This window comes from Pelophylax lessonae (genome assembly GCF_965119305.1).
Source record: "Pelophylax lessonae genome assembly, chromosome: 6".
NCBI classification, from domain to species: domain Eukaryota; kingdom Metazoa; phylum Chordata; class Amphibia; order Anura; family Ranidae; genus Pelophylax; species Pelophylax lessonae.
In genome coordinates, this window is record NC_138773.1 from 190,384,381 (window position 1) to 190,406,790 (window position 22,410).

At 50.1% G+C, this 22,410-nt stretch overlaps 1 protein-coding gene across 2 annotated transcripts in view; it reads left to right on the plus strand.

Moving 5' to 3' along the window:
• The first annotated feature begins 21,855 nt into the window (after positions 1-21,855).
• ICA1L (islet cell autoantigen 1 like) overlaps positions 21,856-22,410 on the plus strand; it is a 71,766-nt gene continuing 71,211 nt past the window's right edge. The window contains exon 1 of one of the 2 annotated variants that reach the window (XM_082261314.1): positions 21,856-22,037. The gene's annotated coding sequence lies outside the window, so the exon portion shown is untranslated. The remainder of the gene's footprint in view (positions 22,038-22,410) is intronic. The other variant, XM_082261313.1, reaches the window with a different exon arrangement.

Genomic DNA, 22,410 nt, shown 5'->3' on the forward strand with positions numbered 1-22,410 from the left:
CAGAGCTCCCCTCACACTACACCCTACTACACAGGTCAGAGCTCCCCTCACACTACACCCTACTACACAGGTCAGAGCTCCCCTCACACTGCACTCTACTACACAGGTCAGAGCTCCCCTCACACTGCACCCTACTACACAGGTCAGAGCTCCCCTCACACTGCACCCCACTACACAGGTCAGAGCTCCCCTCACACTGCACTCTACTACACAGGTCAGAGCTCCCCTCACACTGCATTCTACTACACAGGTCAGAGCTCCCCTCACACTGCATTCTACTACACAGGTCAGAGCTCCCCTCACACTGCACCCTACTACACAGGTCAGAGCTCCCCTCACACTGCACCCCACTACACAGCTCAGAGCTCCCCTCACACTACACCCCACTACACAGGTCAGAGCTCCCCTCACACTACACCCCACTACACAGGTCAGAGCTCCCCTCACACTGCACTCTACTACACAGGTCAGAGCTCCCCTCACACTGCACCCTACTACACAGGTCAGAGCTCCCCTTATACTGCACTCTACTACACAGGTCAGAGCTCCCCTCACACTGCACCCTACTACACAGGTCAGAGCTCCCCTCACACTGCACCCTACTACACAGGTCAGAGCTCCCCTCACACTGCACTCTACTACACAGGTCAGAGCTCCCCTGACATTACACCCTACTACACAGGTCAGAGCTCCCCTCACACTGCACCCTACTACACAGGTCAGAGCTCCCCTCACACTGCACCCTACTACACAGGTCAGAGCTCCCCTCACACTGCACCCTACTACACAGGTCAGAGCTCCCCTCACACTGCACCCCACTACACAGGTCAGAGCTCCCCTCACACTGCACTCTACTACACAGGTCAGAGCTCCCCTCACACTGCACTCTACTACACAGGTCAGAGCTCCCCTCACACTGCACCCTACTACACAGGTCAGAGCTCCCCTCACACTGCACCCCACTACACAGGTCAGAGCTCCCCTCACACTGCACTCTACTACACAGGTCAGAGCTCCCCTCACACTGCACCCTACTACACAGGTCAGAGCTCCCCTCACACTGCATTCTACTACACAGGTCAGAGCTCCCCTCACACTGCACCCTACTACACAGGTCAGAGCTCCCCTCACACTGCACCCCACTACACAGCTCAGAGCTCCCCTCACACTGCACCCCACTACACAGGTCAGAGCTCCCCTCACACTACACCCCACTACACAGGTCAGAGCTCCCCTCACACTACACCCCACTACACAGGTCAGAGCTCCCCTCACACTGCACTCTACTACACAGGTCAGAGCTCCCCTCACACTGCACCCTACTACACAGGTCAGAGCTCCCCTTACACTGCACTCTACTACACAGGTCAGAGCTCCCCTCACACTGCACCCTACTACACAGGTCAGAGCTCCCCTCACACTGCACCCTACTACACAGGTCAGAGCTCCCCTCACACTGCACCCTACTACACAGGTCAGAGCTCCCCTCACACTACACCCCACTACACAGGTCAGAGCTCCCCTCACACTGCACCCCACTACACAGGTCAGAGCTCCCCTCACACTGCACCCTACTACACAGGTCAGAGCTCCCCTCACACTACACCCTACTACACAGGTCAGAGCTCCCCTCACACTGCACCCTACTACACAGGTCAGAGCTCCCCTCACACTGCACCCTACTACACAGGTCAGAGCTCCCCTCACACTGCACCCTACTACACAGGTCAGAGCTCCCCTCACACTGCACCCTACTACACAGGTCAGAGCTCCCCTCACACTGCACCCTACTACACCGGTCAGAGCTCCCCTCACACTGCACCCTACTACACAGGTCAGAGCTCCCCTCACACTGCACCCTACTACACAGGTCAGAGCTCCCCTCACACTGCACCCTACTACACAGGTCAGAGCTCCCCTCACACTGCACCCTACTATACAGGTCAGAGCTCCCCTCACACTGCACCCTACTACACAGGTCAGAGCTCCCCTCACACTGCACCCTACTACACAGGTCAGAGCTCCCCTCACACTGCACCCCACTACACAGCTCAGAGCTCCCCTCACACTACACCCCACTACACAGGTCAGAGCTCCCCTCACACTGCACCCTACTACACCGGTCAGAGCTCCCCTCACACTGCACCCTACTACACAGGTCAGAGCTCCCCTCACACTGCACCCTACTACACAGGTCAGAGCTCCCCTCACACTGCACCCTACTACACAGGTCAGAGCTCCCCTCACACTGCACCCTACTACACAGGTCAGAGCTCCCCTCACACTGCACCCTACTACACAGGTCAGAGCTCCCCTCACACTGCACCCCACTACACAGCTCAGAGCTCCCCTCACACTACACCCCACTACACAGGTCAGAGCTCCCCTCACACTGCACCCTACTACACCGGTCAGAGCTCCCCTCACACTGCACCCTACTACACAGGTCAGAGCTCCCCTCACACTGCACCCTACTACACAGGTCAGAGCTCCCCTCACACTGCACCCCACTACACCGGTCAGAGCTCCCCTCACACTGCACCCTACTACACAGGTCAGAGCTCCCCTCACACTGCACCCTACTACACAGGTCAGTGCTCCCCTCACACTGCACCCTACTACACAGGTCAGAGCTCCCCTCACACTGCACCCTACTACACAGGTCAGAGCTTCCCTCACACTGCACCCTACTACACAGGTCAGAGCTCCCCTCACACTGCACCCTACTATACAGGTCAGAGCTCCCCTCACACTGCACCCTACTACACAGGTCAGAGCTCCCCTCACACTGCACCCTACTACACAGGTCACAGCTCCCCTCACACTGCACCCCACTACACAGCTCAGAGCTCCCCTCACACTACACCCCACTACACAGGTCAGAGCTCCCCTCACACTGCACCCTACTACACCGGTCAGAGCTCCCCTCACACTGCACCCTACTACACAGGTCAGAGCTCCCCTCACACTGCACCCTACTACACAGGTCAGAGCTCCCCTCACACTGCACCCTACTACACAGGTCAGAGCTCCCCTCACACTGCACCCCACTACACAGCTCAGAGCTCCCCTCACACTACACCCCACTACACAGGTCAGAGCTCCCCTCACACTGCACCCTACTACACCGGTCAGAGCTCCCCTCACACTGCACCCTACTACACAGGTCAGAGCTCCCCTCACACTGCACCCTACTACACAGGTCAGAGCTCCCCTCACACTGCACCCCACTACACAGGTCAGAGCTCCCCTCACACTACACTCTACTACACAGGTCAGAGCTCCCCTCACACTGCACCCTACTACACAGGTCAGAGCTCCCCTCACACTGCACTCTACTACACAGGTCAGAGCGCCCCTCACACTGCACCCTACTACACAGGTCAGAGCTCCCCTCACACTGCACCCCACTACACAGGTCAGAGCTCCCCTCACACTGCACCCTACTACACAGGTCAGAGCTCCCCTCACACTGCACCCCACTACACAGGTCAGAGCTCCCCTCACACTGCACCCCACTACACAGGTCAAAGCTCCCCTCACACTACACCCTACTACACAGGTCAGAGCTCCCCTCACACTGCACCCTACTACACAGGTCAGAGCTCCCCTCACACTGCACCCTACTACACAGGTCAGAGCTCCCCTCACACTACACCCTACTACACAGGTCAGAGCTCCCCTCACACTGCACCCTACTACACAGGTCAGAGCTCCCCTCACACTGCACCCTACTACACAGGTCAGAGCTCCCCTCACACTGCACCCTACTACACAGGTCAGAGCTCCCCTCACACTGCACCCTACTACACAGGTCAGAGCTCCCCTCACACTGCACCCTACTACACAGGTCAGAGCTCCCCTCACACTGAACCCTACTACACAGGTCAGAGCTCCCCTCACACTGCACCCCACTACACAGCTCAGAGCTCCCCTCACACTACACCCCACTACACAGGTCAGAGCTCCCCTCACACTGCACCCTACTACACCGGTCAGAGCTCCCCTCACACTGCACCCTACTACACAGGTCAGAGCTCCCCTCACACTGCACCCTACTACACAGGTCAGAGCTCCCCTCACACTGCACCCCACTACACAGGTCAGAGCTCCCCTCACACTACACTCTACTACACAGGTCAGAGCTCCCCTCACACTGCACCCTACTACACAGGTCAGAGCTCCCCTCACACTGCACTCTACTACACAGGTCAGAGCTCCCCTCACACTGCACCCTACTACACAGGTCAGAGCTCCCCTCACACTGCACCCTACTACACAGGTCAGAGCTCCCCTCACACTGCACCCTACTACACAGGTCAGAGCTCCCTTCACACTGCACCCAAGTTCAGCTGGTTTGTGCTTCTATAGAAATAAAGTGGTTCTAAAGGCAGAAGGCACAAATAACATTTGTGTGCAGCTGCCCCACTCAGCACCCCTAAAACCTGGGCCCATCTCGATCCAGCATGGTTTGCATGAGAGACTCGGCTGTCTTGGACTCTCCCTCCTGATTGGCTAAGACACTGTAGTGGCACCATTGGCTCCTGCTTCTGTCAGTCAGTGAGCCAATGAGGAGAGAGAGTGGGGACGGGGTGGGGCAGAGCCACGGCTTTTTCTGAATGGACATACAGAGCAGAAGCATGGCTCGGGTGCCCCTTAGACAGCTGCTTGCTATGGGGGTATTCGGCAGGAGGGAGCAGTGGCGTCACTGGGGGGGAGGGTCGGGGGCATGCAAACAGCGATACTGGCAGAAATCCTCAGGAAGAAGTGAAGATTGAGGTCAGATGAGGTACAGGTAAACTGCAGTGCATTCATGTGAAAGCAGCCTTAGGCCTCTTTCAAACGATCGGTCCAACACTTTATAGAGTGGCAGATGTGAATGAACTTGTGTCAGTTTACACCCGCCTACAGTGACGGCCGGTGCGTTGGGGGTTAAGGGGGTGCCGCCCCCCTATCCATGCTTCCAGCCCCCTAATCTGCATGCGGGGCGCCGGACACATGGAGTTCAATGGGGCTTTTTTTTCTTTTTTAGTCACCTGATTAGAGCCAGAGGCTCTAATAGGCTTCAGCAAAGGGTGGACCCGGGGCGCAGAGCAGTGCGCCCCGAGCCCACCCATTGTGTGACAATAGCGAATTAAAATTTGCTATTGTCACACGGATCCTCCCCTTGACCAATCAGGAAGCGGGTCCGATACGCGCTTCCTGATTGGCCGAAAGGCAAACCCCATGCCATTGCCCGAGGAGGAGGCGGGAGGACTCGAGGAGACGCCGGGGGGACTACAGGTAAGTGCACTGGTCTTGGGGGGGGCTTGGCACACTGTTTACTCTGCATTGAAAGGGGGGCACGCTGGCATCTCTGCATTGAAAGGGGGCACGCTGGCATCTCTGCATTGAAAGGGGGCACACTGGCACCTCTGCACTGAAAGGGGGCACGCTGGTATCTCTGCATTGAAAAAGGGCACGCTGGCATCTCTGCATTGAAAGGGGGCATGCTAGCATCTCTGCATTGAATGGGGGCATGCTGGCATCTCTGCATTGAATGGGGGGCACGCTGGCATCTCTGCATTGAAAGGAGGCACGCTGGCATCTCTGCATTGAAAGGGGGCATGCTGGCATCTCTGCATTTAAAGGGGGCATGGTGATCTCTGCATTTAAAGGGGACACGCTGGTATCTCTGCATTCAAAAGGGGGCACGCTGGCATCTCTGCATTGAAAGGGGGCACGCTGGCATCTCTGCATTGAAAAGGGGCACTATGATCTCTGTGCATTGAAAGGGGGCATGCTGGTCACTGCCTTGAAAGGGGGCATGCTGATCTCTGTGCATTGAAAGGGGGCACACTGGTCTCTGTGCATTGAAAGGGGGCACGCTGGTCCCTGTGCATTAAAAGGGGCACGCTGGTCCCTGTGCATTAAAAGGGGGCACGCTGGTCCCTGTGCATTAAAAGGGGGCACGCTGGTCCCTGTGCATTGAAAGGGGCATGCAGGTCTCTGTGCATTGAAAGGGGGCACTCTGGTCCCTGTGCATTGAAAGGGGGCACTCTGGTCTCTGTGCATTGAAAGGGGGCACGCTGGTCTTAGAGCATTGAAAGGGGGCACGCTGTGCCTTAATTACTGAAGGCCCCTTTCACACTTTTGTGACCTCAAAGTCATGCAATTTTTTACAGCGTTTTTTGCCGCAATGCCTATTACATTTTTCTGTTTGCGCCCCCCCCCCCCCCAAAAAAAAAAATTTTGAGCACCAGCCGCCACTGCCCGCCTATCTCCAAACCTATACACTTAAAAAAACAGAAGGGGATCTGTCCCCTTCTGTCTGGGCGGATCAGATGGATCAATTTTTATGACTGGTGTGGCAGTGATCAGGGATACTGACTGGTGCCATTATGTTAAAAACAATTATGGTAAATAATTTCTTAATCAATTTTTCAAACATTTCTAAATATTTTTTTTTTCAACATATAACTCTAATCATAACACTACTGGGAGAGAATCAGGGATTTTTTTTATTTTTTGCACAATGATGATTGTAATAATAGCAATGTTTTCAACAGTCATGAATGGGTTACATTTATGATAGCTTTGATTACTCGTGATCTGTGATTGGCTACAGTTAATCACATGGTACAGGGTGTTATAATTGACCCAGGAACCATGTGATAGCTGTGGGCCAATCACAGCATCACTCTGCAGGAAACACAGCTGTTATGAATAAAACTCATTCATAACACCTTTGCTGTCATTATGAGGCTGGGTGTCCCGGTGTAACTTGAGAATTACCTACCCCGTGAGAAAAACCTACCTTTGTCACTTCCGGCCAGGAACAGCTGAGCAGCGCAGCAGTGCGCATGCTCACAGCCCCGGATACCTAAAGGAACAACTGAGGAGCTGACTAGTGCGCATGCGCACTAGTATGAAAATATCACGGTGTACCGTAAAAAAAACCTACCCATGCGGCGGTTACATAAAACAGCTGGGCTGCAATATGAGTCATCTCCACTCCTGTCCCTGTCACTTCCCTGCTCTCGGCAAGTAAATATAAAAGCGTCTCTCGACTCCGTGATTTATGTTTTCATACACCCGCCGCCGCTTTAATATTTACTTGCCGAGAGCAGGGAAGTGACAGGGACAGGAGCGGAGATGACTCGTATTGCAGCACAGTTGTTTTAATGTAACCGCTGCATTACATACAGTGCCTGTACCGGAAGTGACGAGGGGTAGGTTTTTCTCACGGGTAGGTAATTCTCACGGAACACCGGAATCTGCTGTCAGGTGAAAATGTAAATATTCACCAGTACACCAAGGATCTTTAGTTACAGTATCTCACAAAAGTGAGTACACCCCTCATATCTTTATAAATGTTTTATTATATCTTTTCATGTGACAGCACTGAAGAAATTACACTTTGCTACAATGTAAAGTAGTGAGTGTACAGCTTGTATAACAGTGTAAATTTACTGTCCCCTCAAAATAACTCAACACACAGCCATTAATGTCTAAACCGCTGGCAACAAAAGTGAGTACACCCCTAAGTGAAAATGTCCAAATTGGGCCCAATTAGCCATTTTTCCTCCCTTGTGTCATGTGATTACAAGGTCTCAGGTGTGAATGGGGAGCAGGTGTGTTAAATTTTGGGTTATCGCTCACTCTCTCATACTTGTCACTGAAAGATCTACATGACACCAAATGGCAAAAAAATGTGGTGCTTCCAGCGCGGTGGGGGTGTCCCTAGCAGTGTTTTTACACCTTTTTTTGTGGGTCCCCCTTTTTCACTCATGGAGTCTCTGGAGCACATTTCCCCACCTGATCCCCTCTGAGGCTGCCGGGCCCTCCGGGTCCCAACAATCCCTTACTGCACTGACGGTGGTCCTGGAGTCTTTGGCATCCAAGGTGGATTTGGTCCTGGGGAAACGGGCTAGCAAAAAGCATTCCCCGCTTTCACCTGCCTCATCAGATCCTGAATCTGATCGGGTTGCCGTGGACGCAAGTCACCCTGTTGGGTCAGTGTCAACACACCCTGATTTCTCAGATAGTGAGGATGTAGCCGCACATGAAAAGGCATTGGTGGATGCACTGATCGTATCTGTGTGTAGCAGGATTCCCAGACATTTTGCTGGATGGGCCACCGAGTGCAACAATAGTACCCTTGTGCATGTTCCTCCAAGTGTGAGCGATGAGACAATGATCAGTCCAGTATCTTTGGGTTTTTTAGGTTTATTTGAGAACTTGGATGGGAGAAGGGAATGAGTGGGATAGTCCTTTGGCTCAACTATGCACAATTTGCTAGGGACAATTGAAAATGCTTCTTGGCGCTGACTTGACGCTGGCTAAATGCTGGTCAATGCCGGTTTACGCTGGTTAACGCGGCTTGCTGCCTGTTAACTCCAAACTGACCTTGGACTGCTTTTTCACTTAAAGAAGTCCTTTCTTTAGCTCCCTAAGCACTCCTTGCTGAGGTAGCTATGTGTGCTGCTGCTGCGCTGCTAAACACTTCAGGGCCCACGCCAGCACCCTCTTTCTCTCACTTATCTACAGGGCTTCAACACTGGCACCCCCTTTCTCTAAACCTCCTCAGGTTAGCTGGCTCCTGGATCCCCTTGACCTTCTGGAGTGGTCCTCTCTCATAGGCAGACCCCCTGGGCAGTCTCAAGTACTCACGATACTGTTTTTCCTCTAAACTTCTGCCCAGCAGCTCCACTCTCATTTGCTCTGACAGGAGGAGAGACAGCCATCACCCGCATCCTGGGACTCTGCTTCCCGCCAAAGACCCTGCGTCATGTGCTCCCCTCAGACTTATACCCTATCCCAGGATGCTTTGCGGCAGATTCTGCTCTCTGAGATGGATACAAGCCCTGGTGTGCTATTGGTCAGGTTTCCTCCACTGTACAATAAGAACCCTTATTGGACACAGTGGGGAGACTCCCCAGACTCAACAGACACCCTGGGAAGCACATGACAGCCTAACAAAATAATCAGGCCCTCCTGATATGCAGACAGGGCCACCCATATGCTTCTTCCTAGCACCTACCTAGGAGGGTGCTACATGTGCGTGAGACTTTAAAAATGGAGGATGCGGCTGATGCCGCATCAGAGGCATCATTTCCTTTTTGCACCCACAAGCTCTCCAGAGCAGCAAGGGTGTTCACCTTTCCCGCTCTCTTTCACAAATTGTCGCTAAACAGTGGAGTTGTCCAAAATGCCCACTTGTGGTCCCTTAGTGTTTTGCTATGTAGTACCCTTATGAGGACTCCCTGCTTAAAAAGTGGACTGTGCCACCTGTGGTGGACTCTCCAGTTTCTAGGTTAAACAGAGCAACCATGATTCCGGTTGAGGAGTCCCCAGCCTTTAAGGACCCAGCTGACAGAAAAAAAGTCCCCAGGAAGGAGGGCAAGGTGCGTCAAATTCTGGACTTCAAGGCGCTAAACTGCTCTGTGCAGGCGCAGAAGTTCCAAATGGAGCCCATTGGTAGCGGCATCCCTGCATCAGGGGGATCTTGCTTCAATCGATATCAAGGACGCTTACCTTCACATTCCAATATGTGTCTGTCACCAGCGCTTCCTCCGCTTTGCCGTGGGAGAGGAGCATCATCAGTTTGTGACGTTACCCTTTGATCTCGCCTCCGCTCATGGGGTCTGTGACGAACGCCTATTTGCTTGGACGTTCGCCACGGGCTACTGGAGGTGTGTGGAGGCCAGACTCCTGCCCACGGACTATGGGCCCTGGCTTGTAGGGGAGTGCACCTCTGTGTGGGGGCATATGCTGGAGGAATATGGGAGTAGTGTTGCTTTGGACTCCAATCCATGTCACCCCAAGATACAGACTCTGAGACTAGGATCAATGTTGCAGGCCCGAATCTGCCTGTTACAGCAGAGGACTTCTCCACACAATGAGAGACTAAGGCACCTTACACACGATACTCCTGTTAGAGCATCTAAGTTTTCTGGCGTAATTGTAATGCGCGCATTTTTTCCTTATTTTCGCGATTACGCGCTTGCGCGAATTCGCGTAAATTCACGCAATTGCGCATAAATTTATTCTAGCGTCCTGGATATTCAATTGACATTTTAGGGTCATTTGCGCGCATTCGCGCGTATTTGCGCGCATCAGGCGTAAATTACTGACCAAAAATGCAGACTTTTCTATTCTGTTCTTACTGAAGAATAAGCGGCGCTCAATTACGCGGCTGTGTGCATAGGCACATAAGAATGAATGGGCTCTTTTTTAGCACAGAAAAAAAAATGCTGTACTGAGCATTTTTAAGCTGCAGTGTGCAAGAGGCCTAAAGAGATGCTAACGAAGTTAAACTCAGCCATTATCTACTGTGGGGATGTGTATTGACACTTATAAGGTATTTTGAAAATGGAGACGGGCAGTCTACAAGCCTACGTCTTCTACTTTCATCTGTCTAGAGGTGGTTTTGTATTTACACTTCTAGGAATACGTATTCGGCTTTGTTTTGGGGGCTTGTTGTTTGTTGAGTTAATTATGATAATGTTGCAGTCTCATTCATCTATTGTCTCTTTCCAGATGGCCAAGGTATGCTAACTACGTTCTGTATACAATTACATTTGCATATGATAATGAAATCAAACACATGAGACTGTATATATTGGAAGTGAGTTGTTGAATAAAGGGTCTTTTGTTTTACCCTTCATCGAGCTTAGGCTGATGTTTTGGGGAATTGAGGGGCCAAGTCACTACATCACTTGAGATTCTGGAGACCTAAGATAGAAATTCTTGGTCCAAGTATTGGGGATCTGTTACAGGTCCTTCACAAAAAAGTTGGCCCCGGTGCTGGCATTGTTGTGTCAGCGGGGGATCGTGGTACTGGGGTACCTGGATGTTCTTCTGCTGCGAGCGGAGTCTCTGACTGCTCTGGTGGACAACTTGTGGAGATTACTCTGCGAGCTCTGAGGGAGTTTTGTTGGATTCTGAAACGTCAGAAGTCTGTTCTGGTTTCGGCCACAAACCTGGACTATCTGGGTCTAACTCTGGACTCGGCCTTAGCCAGAGTGTTCCTTCCTCTGGAAAAACTCCAGAAACTGCAAGAAGCAATTCAACTTCTGTTGTCCAGCAGACGGTCATCCATTTGGACTTGCATGCGGATGCTGAGCTTTATGTTGTCTACCTTCGAGGGGGTTCTGTTTGCACAGTTCCACACGCAAAGAGAGATTCTGGTCAAATGGGACAAGAATCCACAGTCTATAGACAATCTGACCTGGCTGAGCAGGGGTTAAGAGAGGGCCCCTGGTGTGGTGGCTTAGTTCTCCAGCACTTTATCATTCCAGCCATCTCTGCTGTACACATTCCGGGGGTGGAAAATTGGCAGGCAGATTACCTCCAATAAGAGGTTGGACAAGGGGGAATGGCCACTTCATTCTGGAGGTGTTTCATCACTTGTGCCTCCAGTGGGGTACTCCAAAGGTGGACCTGTTGGCCTCTCGTCTCAACAGGAAGGTGCAGAGGTTTGTGGCTTGGTCTTGGGACCCTCTGGCAGACGCCACAGACGCGCTGGTAGCCCTGTGGGGTCAGTATCGTCTGATTTACGCCTATCCCCCTCTCAAGCTTCTACCAAGACTTCTGCGCAGGGTCGAGGCAGAAAAGATTCTGGTCATCTTAGTGGTTTCAGACTGGCCTCTCCGGTCTTGGTACGCTGATCTGATGCAGCTAATAGCTGATGTTCCTTGGAGACTTTCTCTCAGGGAAGATCTGCTGTCCCAAGGGCCAATCTTTCATCCTGCTTTACAGCCGCTGGCTTTAACGGTTTGACTGTTTGAAAGCCAGGTGCTGAACGATAGGTTTTTCTGATTCAGTAAGTCCTACGCTGTTCAAAGCTAGAAAATCTAACTCTAGGAAGATCTACCGTCGTACATGGAGGTCGTATATTGCGTGGTGTGAGTCTCTTGGGGTTCATCCTTGCTCCTTTTTGTGGCTCGACTCTTGACCTTCCTCCAATGGAGGGTTAACCAGCGCCTGGCCTTGAGCACTATCAAGAGCCAGGTAGGGCCGGCACTCCCGCTAGGCGAGCTAGGCGGTCGCCTAGGGCGCACTGCTGCCTAGGGGCGCAGTCACGGATGCAGTTCTCCCTCCTGCTCAGAGTCCCACCACGGATGCTGGCCCCCTCGCGCTGCGCGCCCCCCGTGGATGCTGTCCCCCGTCGCGCTGCGCCCCCCATGAATGCTGGCCCCATAGCGCTTCCTTCCTCTCTCAGCGCCCGGGGCCGTGATGTGCAGCTCCGCCCACCGCTACTTCCGGGTTTCGTCACATGGAGCCATGGGCGACAGGGAGGGAAGTGCTGGCGGCGGGATCTGGCTGCCCGTAGTCTGACCAGAGAACACAGCACAGGATGCTGAGCCAGGAGGAGGCGGTGCTGTGGCTGCTGGGGGGGAAGGTAAGTGCATGGAGACCTTTGTGTGCTGCTGCTGTGCCCTATGTTAACTGACACCCAGTGCTACCCCCCACCTGACACCCTGCTACCCCCCACCTGACACCCTGCTACCCCCCACCTGACACACTGTCCCCCCACCTGACACCCTGCTACCCCCTCTCACCTGACACCCCCTGACACCCTGCTACCCCCCCACCTGACACACTGTCCCCCCACCTGACACCCTGCTACCCCCTTTCACCTGACACCCCCTGACACCCTGCTACCCCCCACCTGACACACTGTCCCCCACCTGACACCCTGCTACCCCCCACCTGACACCCCCTGACACCCCCCACCTGACACACTGTCCCCCACCTGACACCCTGCTACCCCCCACCTGACACCCTGCTACCCCCTCTCACCTGACACCCCCTGACACCCTGCTACCCTCCCACTTGACACACTGTCCCCCCACCTGACACCCTGCTACCCCCTCTCACCTGACACCCCCTGACACCCTGCTACCCCCCACCTGACACACTGTCCCCCCACCTGACACCCTGCTACCCCCCACCTGACACCCAGTGCTACCCCCTCTAACCTGACACCCTGCTACCCCCCACCTGACACCCAGTGCTACCCCCTATAACCTGACACCCCCTGACACTCTGCTACCCCCCACCTGACACACTGTCCCCCACCTGACACCCTGCTACCACCCACCTGACACCCAGTGCTACCCCCTCTAACCTGACACCCTGCTACCCCCTCTCACCTGACACCCTGCTACCCCCCACCTGACACACTGTCCCCCCACCTGACACCCTGCTACCCCCCACCTGACACCCTGCTACCCCCTCTCACCTGACACCCCCTGACACCCTGCTACCCCCTCACCTGACACACTGTCCCCCCACCTCACACCCTGCTACCCCCCACCTCACACCCTGCTACCCCCTCTCACCTGACACCCCCTGACACCCTGCTACCCCCCCACCTGACACACTGTCCCCCCACCTGACACTCTGCTACCCCCCACCTCACACCCTGCTACCCCCTCTCAGATGACACCCCCTGACACCCTGCTAACCCCCCACCTGACACCCTGCTACCCCCTCTCACCTGACACCCCCTGACACCCTGCTACCCCCCACCTGACACACTGTTCCCCCACCTGACACCCTGCTACCCCCTCTCACCTGACACCCTGTTACCCCCTCTCACCTGACACCCCCTGACCCCCTGCTACCCCCCTCACCTGACCCCCTGCTACCCCCCTCACCTGACACACTGTCCCCCCACCTGACACCCTGCTACCCCCCCACTTGACACCCTGCTACCCCTCTCACCTGACACCCCGCTACCCCCCTCACCTGACACACTGTCCCCCCACCTGACACCCTGCTGCTACCCCACGTCACCTGACACCCTGCTACCCCCCTTCACCTGACACCCTGCTACCCCATCACCTGACACACTGTCCCCCACCTGACACCCTTCTACCCCCCACCTGACATCCTGCTACTCCCTCTCACCTGACACCCCCTGACACCCTGCTACCCCCCTCACCTGACATAATGCTTGCTACCCCCCCCACCTGACACACTGTCCCCCACCTGACACCCTGCTACCCCCCACCTGACACCCTGCTACCCCCTCTCACCTGACACCCTGCTACCCCCTTCACCTGACACCCTGCTACCCCCCTCACCTGACACACTATCCCCCACCTGACACCCTGCTACCCCCCTTCTGACACCCAGCTACCCCCCCCACCTGACACACTGCTCTCCCCCCACCCTGACATAATTTTCTATCCCCCCCCACCCTGACACACTGTTCTCCCCCCACCCGGACACACTGCTCTCACCCCCTCCGTGACACTATGAGTAATGCAAGTATAGGGTGGAGTATGGAGAATGCATTAATGCAAGTTCTGCGAATATAGGAAAATAGGGAATTTTTGACGTTTTTTTCAATTTATTTATGGGGGGGGGGGCGCAAGTAGCTGGTCTTGCCTAGGGTGCAGAATATTCTAGCACCGGCCCTGGAGCCAGGTCTCAGGCCTTGGTGGTCTTCTTTCAACGATTGAAGCCATTGGCCACGCTTTCCTTGGTGCATACTTTTATCCAGGGAGTTTGACACTTGGCTCCTCTGGTGCGGTCTCCATTGCCCCCTTGGGACCTCAATTTGGTGCTTTCAGTCCTCCCAGAAACCACCTTTTGAAAATCTTAGGGAGGTTCCCCTGCTTACGTTATCCCAGAAGGTGGCCTTCTTGGTGGCAATCACTTCTGCGCGCAGGGTGTTAGAGCTGGCAAGGGTGTCTTGACATTCACATTACTTGGTGGTTCACAGAGATAAGGTGGTTCTAGTGCCCCTGTCTGTGGTTCCTTCCAAAGATTGTCTCTGATTTTCATTTGAATGAAGACATTGTGTTGCCTTCCCTGTGTTCCAGGCCAAAACATCCTAAGGAAATTGCCTTGCATTCATTGGATGTGGTTTGGGCAATTAGGGTGTACCTGGCAGCTATGGAGTCTTTTAGGAAGTCAGACTCACTACTTGTGCTCACGAGCGGGCCTCTGAAGGGGTTGTCTGCTTCTGCTGCGACCATTTCCAGATGGATAAGACAGATGGTGTTTCAAACCAATTTAATTAAGGGACAGGTTCCTCCTTTCCCTGTTACGGCGCACTCTACTAGGGCGCTTAGTGCCTCCTGGGCCTTCCGTCATCAGTGATGCAGGTTTGCAAGGCGGCTACCTGGTCGTCTGTGCACACCTTTCCAAAATGTTATAAAGCGGATGTGTTGACATCTGCGGATGCTTCCTTTTGGCTGCAAGGTTTTGCAGGCTGTTGTTTAGAGGACCTGGTCCTCTTTGAGGGTGTATTGTATTTTTTTTTTTCAGGTGAGCTCCAGTTGTTCTTGGTTGAGCTTCATGTTACCTGCTTGGCCATGGTTTCGTTTTAACACTGTTTTGGGACGTCCCAATAGTTAATGAGATAGTTAATGAGATCAGGAGCTGTGTCTGTCAATGAACGATAGAGAAAATGGGATTTTGTCTTACTGTAAAATCTATTTCTCTGATGTTCATTGACGGATATAGCACCCACCCCTCTGTGGAGTTGTAATTCTTCTGACACTGCTTGTAACAAAACTGAGTGCCTATAGCTGAGAGTGGAAGTATACCCTCTGGGACTGCCCATAGGCTTAGTCAAGCTTTTTTTCTGCCTAATGTCCTACTCCTGTAGGGGGGAGTATAACCCAATGGTTAAGAAGATCAGGAGCTGTGTCCGTCAATGAACATCAGAGAAATGTTTTTACGGTAGGACAAAAATCCCATTTTCCTGGTATGTTTGCCAGGTAGTACTAAAGCGGCTCATTCAAGTGAATGAGACCAGACCACAAGCTAAACGCTGGGCTAGCAGTTCCGGTACAGTATCCCTTTAAAAAAATTCTCTGTTCGGCTGTCAAAGAAAAAAAAACACAAACAGTCATTCAGAAGGCAGCATTGTCTCCTCAATGCCTGTCAGCTGCAACTGTACTACTCTAAGAAAGTCCATTTTACCGTGGATCGCTTTTCAGAGAGTAATGCAGGTGTAAAAATAAGCCTTAGTACTGTATATCAGTCTAACAGTCAGACAACTAGCGTAAAATAAATAAATAAATGGGCAGCAGTGTATATGCCTTCATTATTTATTTCAAGTTTACTTAACCACTTCAATACAGTGCACTTTCAACCCCTTCCTGCCCAGGCCAATTTTCAGCTTTCAGCACTCTCACATTTTGAATGACAATTGCGTGGTCATGCTACACTGTGCCCATATGAAATGTGTATAATTTTTTTCACACAAATAGAGCTTTATTTGGGTGGTATTTAATTACCGCTGGGTTTTTTATTTCTTAAAAAAAAAAAGACAGAAAATTTTGAAAAAAAAAAGTTTTTCTTATTTTCTGTGAGTAAATTTTGAAAATAAATAATTTTTCTCCTTAACTGATGTGCGCTGATGAGGCGGCACTGATGGGTGGCACCATCAGTGCCCACAGTGCTGCCAGTCAGTGCCTAGATGAGCAGGCACTGATAGGCACTGACTGGCAGCACTATGGGCACTGATTGTAGGCACTGATGGTGGGCATTGATTGGCACTTTATTTAAATTGCCCTGATTACCTGTCTTTGTCTCCCCTGTGAGAAGGAGCCCTGCTGATCGGCTCTCCTCGCCTCACACTCTGACAGTTTGAGGCTAGGGAAGTCGAATAACGGCACTTCCTCATTTACATGTGACCGGCTGTGATTGGACACAGCCGATCACAAGGGCAAAGAGTCATGTCATTGACTCTTTACCAAGATCGGGGTCCACGTGCGAGAGGCCGTTCTGGTGCGCTGTCTGATGACGGCATCCCAGAACAATGGATGCACCACTCCACCGTCATTTGACGGCCGGCGGGTAGTTAGCAGTTAAGGACCGGAAGGTTTTACCCCCTTCCTGACTAGGCCATTTTTTTTGCAATACAGCACTGCGTTACTTTAACTGACAATTGTGCGGTCGTGTGACGCTGTACCGAAATAAAATTGATGTCCTTTTTTTCTCACAAATAGAGCTTTCTTTTGGTGATATTTTGATCATTGTCTGATGATGGCCTATTGGCCGAAACTAGTCAGGCATCTGTGACGCTATACGACGACGTAGAAGCCGCGGCAGTTTTGGAACTTTACTGCTTTACAATCTGTGATCTGATGTAATTACTGGTTTACAATAAATTCACCCTTTAATACGGACTTCACTTTGAGGCTTTTCATTTACTTTTGGTGATGCTTGTGGTCGGGTGGAGTGTAAGAGGATAGGATTCATTGGAAGTATATATTGCTATTTCCTGAGAGGCTGCAGGCTCGGATCTAGCGCTGGAGCATTTATATTGTTTCACCATTCTGAATAGCTGCTAGTTTGGTTGATATCCAGCTGCCGTTGTGGATCGGAAGTAGGGACCATGTTGCATATTTTCTGGTCATGTCCTCTTATAGAGGTGTTTTGGACAAAAATTGCTTTAGTTATTAAACAGCTAACAGCAGTAGAGATACAGGGGGACCCTGCTCTATGTCCACTTCATCTTACGAAAAGCTCTTTAAAAAGATACAGAAAATCACTGACACTTAGACTTTTGAATGCTGCAAAGGCGTGTATACCTGCTTTGTGGAGACAAACCCAGCCGCCCACCATGGAATTATGGTACTCTAAAGTAAAAGAGATCCATAAGATGAAGGAACTTACATCCTCTTTGAAAAATACAGAGGAAGAGACCAGAGCTAGATGGTTACCATGGGTGCACTTTAATGGCTCGGCGATAATATAAGAAACACTGCCCGGACTCCTCCGTTCCCCCCCCCTCCCCTCTTTTTTCTCTTTCCATCTTTTGGTACCTCCCTCTCTCCCCCCCCTTTTTTTTTTTTCTTCCTTGGGGGGAATGGAATGCGGAGGATTAGATTATTCACAATTCTTTCATATTGATTCACAGTTTGCATTGTTTATAAGAGTTTATTAGGGGCATACACCCCTTCTTCCTCACAGGGGTTTTATTTATTTATTTTTCTTCTTCCTCCCTTCGAGGGGAATGGATTGTGGTGGATTAGATGAGTCACAATTTTTCCATGCTGATCCACAGTTTGTAATGTTTCCAAGAGTCAGTAGGGGCACATGCCCCTTCTTCTTCACAGGGTTTTTTTTTTTTTTGTGTAGGTGCTTATTGGTTCATTTTTCTACTCCGCTACGGGAGTAGGAAAACATTAAGCGGGGGGCACGTATGCACATTAGTGTTTTTTTCACAGATATACACTTATTAGATTGGGGTTTGAACATTGGTGGTTTATTTAACGATATGGGAGAATGCCTTAGAGCAGTGGTTCTTAACCTGGGTTCGATCGAACCCCAGGGGTTCGGTGAGTCAGTCTCGCGGGTTCGGCGGAGGTCATTTCTGAACTGGTCTCTGAAAGACAACAGCAGAAGTCACACTGATTTGCAGTAAATATTCATTATTATGTTTTTGTTTTTGTGTGAAAATCATGTTTTAATGGTTTTGTTCTTTGATATTTATGGTTTTGTTCTTTAATGGTTTTGTTCATTTTGTGCACCTATGTATAAATATATACCTAAATATAAACCTATGTTTTGAATTTGAAAAAATCATATTTTATTTTTCCAATTAAGAAGGGTTCGGTGAATGCGCATATGAAACTGGTAGGGTTCAGTACCTCCAACAAGGTTAAGAACCACTGCCTTAGAGGCATGCTTTCCCCCCACTTCCTTTTTTTTTTTTTTTTTGGGTAACTGGGAGCCGATATCATAACGATTTAATATGTGTTGGTATCTCTGTGTCCTAAATAAATTCCCTTTTGTTTATGTTAGTTTGTTTTGTATATGTATTAAAATCAATAAAAATTGTCAAATTTAAAAAAAAAAAAAAAGATATCCAGCTGCAAGATTTATTATATACTCCCCATCGCATACCTTAGTCTGGTAAGGAGATTGAAGTGCTTCACGGTGGTGTAGTGCGCTTTTCTCCACACTGAAGTTGGTGGAGGAACTTTCATCTCTGCATTTATTCATACTGATGCGTGCTATTGCTGCATATGGACCCACACTGTAACAATATGATTAGTAAATGCTACTGTTTTTTTTCCACATATTCGCTGTCAGGAGGGGCTAATTACCATGTGACAATCTCTTTTTGTAGTTTTGTGTTAAAGCGTTATTTATTTTTGAAATCCTTTATTATCTTTGCAAATAACTTTACTGTACTTTGCTCTAAAAATATTGTTTTAGTGTAAACAAATAGGAAAAGTCAGATACTAAAATTAGCCTTTTGTATTTAGAGCGATGCTAGTTTTTTTTAAATAATATCACTGGTCAAACTGGAAAAAAAAAGCATATTTTTGGTAGAAAATTAAAATTCTGCTTGGAAGACCATTTCTCTGAAGGCCTCTTCCACAAAACTAGAGTTTTACTTTCTAGCTTTACAGTATTTCTGAAGTGAGAACTTTGGGTGATTTGGAGCAATGTTTGTCATCCGTTTTTCAGTCAGGCACACCCCTTAAAACATCCACACACATAGGACACCCAACATTAGAAGTAACTGATTTTTCCAAATCATATTTGCACACTGGTACTGACTAGTACCCCAATGTTTCTCTTCTCCCTCATGCAGATAATAAGACCCCAGTGCTGACAGGGGAGGGGCAAACAAGGATGCTGTGTAAGATGCCTGACCTCCTCCTTATGAGCCGACGATGTCATTACATAGCTCCCAACTGTCTCTAATTTGGAAGGTCTGACACAAGAGGAGCAGATTATCGGGTCTAGGGCTGCAACTAACGATTAATTTGTCTGTCGACTAATCTATTGATTATTTTTACGATTAGTCGACTAATCTAACGATTATTTTTATTTTATTTATTTTGCTTAATTGAGTGTTTTTTTGATTATCTAATTAATCCTGTAATTAATACAGACCCCTCAGTAAGCCCCCTCCTAGTACAGACCCCACAGTAAGCCCTCCCACCTAGTACAGACCACTTAGTAAGCCCCCCCTCCCAGTGCAGACCCCTCAGTAAGCCCTCCCACCTAGTACAGACCACTTAGTAAGCCCCCTCCCAGTACAGACCCCACAGTAAGCCCTCCCACCTAGTACAGACCACTTAGTAAGCCCCCCTCCCAGTACAGACCCCTCAGCAAGCCCTCCCACCTAGTACAGACCATTAAAAGCCACCACAGTACAGTACAAGCCACTGTAACGCCACACGTGACATCTCTAAGTAGCTGGATGATCGGGGAGAATGGCGAATGTGTTGCGGCAGAAGCTGTGGCGGAATACGGGGGTGCTGGAGACGGTCAGGGCTCACCTCTTGTCTCCGACATCGGTGTGGACGGAGCCCGGGGGGGGGGGGGGGATTTCACCCGGCCGGCAATGCTTCAAGCGGCGCTGCGGCCAGCCAGGGGGCGTGTGACGTCACGCGTTGACGCGTCGACGCCTTTCACGCACGTCGACAATTTTTTGTAGTCGACGCGTCGTGGCAGCCCTAATCGGGTCCCATGGACCCTATGTCTGCCAACAACCCCTGATCATTCAGTACACATGCAGAACGGGAGTCTGCCTATGTAAACAAGACAAATTGCGGTTCTGTCACTACAAAAGACATGGATCCTGTGTTCCATGTCTTCCACTAGTAAAAGCAACTCCCCCACTACACTGAATCACCAGCTAGGCACACAGCATCGCCCCTGATGTTAACCCCTTCCCACCCAGTGTCATTAGTACAGCGCATATTTTTTAACACTGGTCCCAAAAAGTGTCAGGTGTCTGATTTGGCCGCCGCAATATCGCAGTCATGCTATAAGTCGCTGATTGCTGCCATTACTAGTAAAAAAAAAAAAAAGTTCAATAAACATCTCATGATTTGTAGATGCTATAACTTTAGCGCAAACCAATCAATATACGCTTATATGCCAATGTCATTATTACAGTAACAGTGCATATGTTTAGCACTGATTAGTGTACTAATGTCACTGATCCCCCCAAAAGTGTCAAAAATGTCAGTTAGGTGTCCAATCTGTCTGTCAAAATGTCGCAGTCCCGCTAAAAATTGCTGATCGTCGCAATTACTAGTAAAGAAAATAAAACAAAAATGACAAATCTTTCCCCTAGTTTGTAGGCGCGATAACTTTTGTGCAAACCAATCAATTACGCTTATTGTGATTTTTTTTTTTTTTTTTTACTAAAAATATGTTGCAGAATACAAATTGGTCTAAAAGGATCAAAAATTTAGATTTTTAAATTTTTTTACATTTTTTTTTTGGGAATATTAGGTTGCAGAGTGTGAAAAATATTGTTCTTTTTTCAGAAATGTTGCTTTTTTTATTTTTGTTTATAGCGCAAAAAATAGAAATCGCACAGGTGATCAAACACCCCCAAAAGAAAGTGGGGAAAAAGGACATCAATTTTATTTTTTTACAGTGCCGCATGACTGCAAATTTTCTGTTAAATGAACGCAGTGTTAAATCACGAAAAATGGCCTGGTCATTGGCATATCCTTCTGTTCCAGAAGTGGTTAAGGATGACAGGCAGCCTATTACTGACACTGACAGCTGTATACATATCTGCCTGTCCTTGCACAACCACAACCAGGACTTGCAGCGCCATCTACCGACCACCGGCGGCAGCACACACGCTTTACTCTCGCTCTGCCCTTCGGAACACGTCACGCCCGTTTTTTGATGCAGCGCGGACGGCATCCCTTTGACAAAGTTTGGAGATCTGTGGACGTAGTTATGAGGCACTACAAGTACCAACATGCCCTTCTGAACTATTCTGAGCACACCGGGTAACAAAACATTATTGGAACATTAGTAGTTAATGTTAAAAACGTGTAAGCCCTTCAAATAATCCTCGTTACAACAAACGAAGTAAGGAAGCGGTAAACAATCTAGTTCTCCCCCTGTCCACAGTGTCCAATGGTTCTTCCCAGCTCCAGAAGGACAACACTGCCACTTCCTGTTCTGGAACGGTGGCCAGGTTGGTACAAAGACGCATGCGCAGTGGCCACTCATCTTCTCTGTGGACCCTATTAGCCTGCACAGTGCCAGCTGTGTTCAGCCGCTGCTCTTTGAATGACTGCTGCTTTTCAATGGTAAGATGCATGTTTTTTTTTTTCTTAACACTTTTTTGGTTTGCAGTAAATACAGCCTCTCCTAGCTTTAATGCCAAGTAATGGTTGTCATGGCAACTGATGGGTGATGCTGGAAGGATTCCCATCCCCCAGCCAATGGTCACCTTACTATAAGTACATCAGATGAACACACCTCATTTCATAACCTCTTTTTGCTGTAATTTTGCTTTGTGAACTATTTATATAAGAATTGTAGGAAGTTAGCATGTTTAATAAATGAAGTGTGCGGTGCCTCAGGTATGTCATTGAAATAAAATGCAGCCGTTACCTGTACAGGATGGGGGTAGCCATCTTTTATCTGATACACAAAGTCTATTTTATTAGATTACAGGCC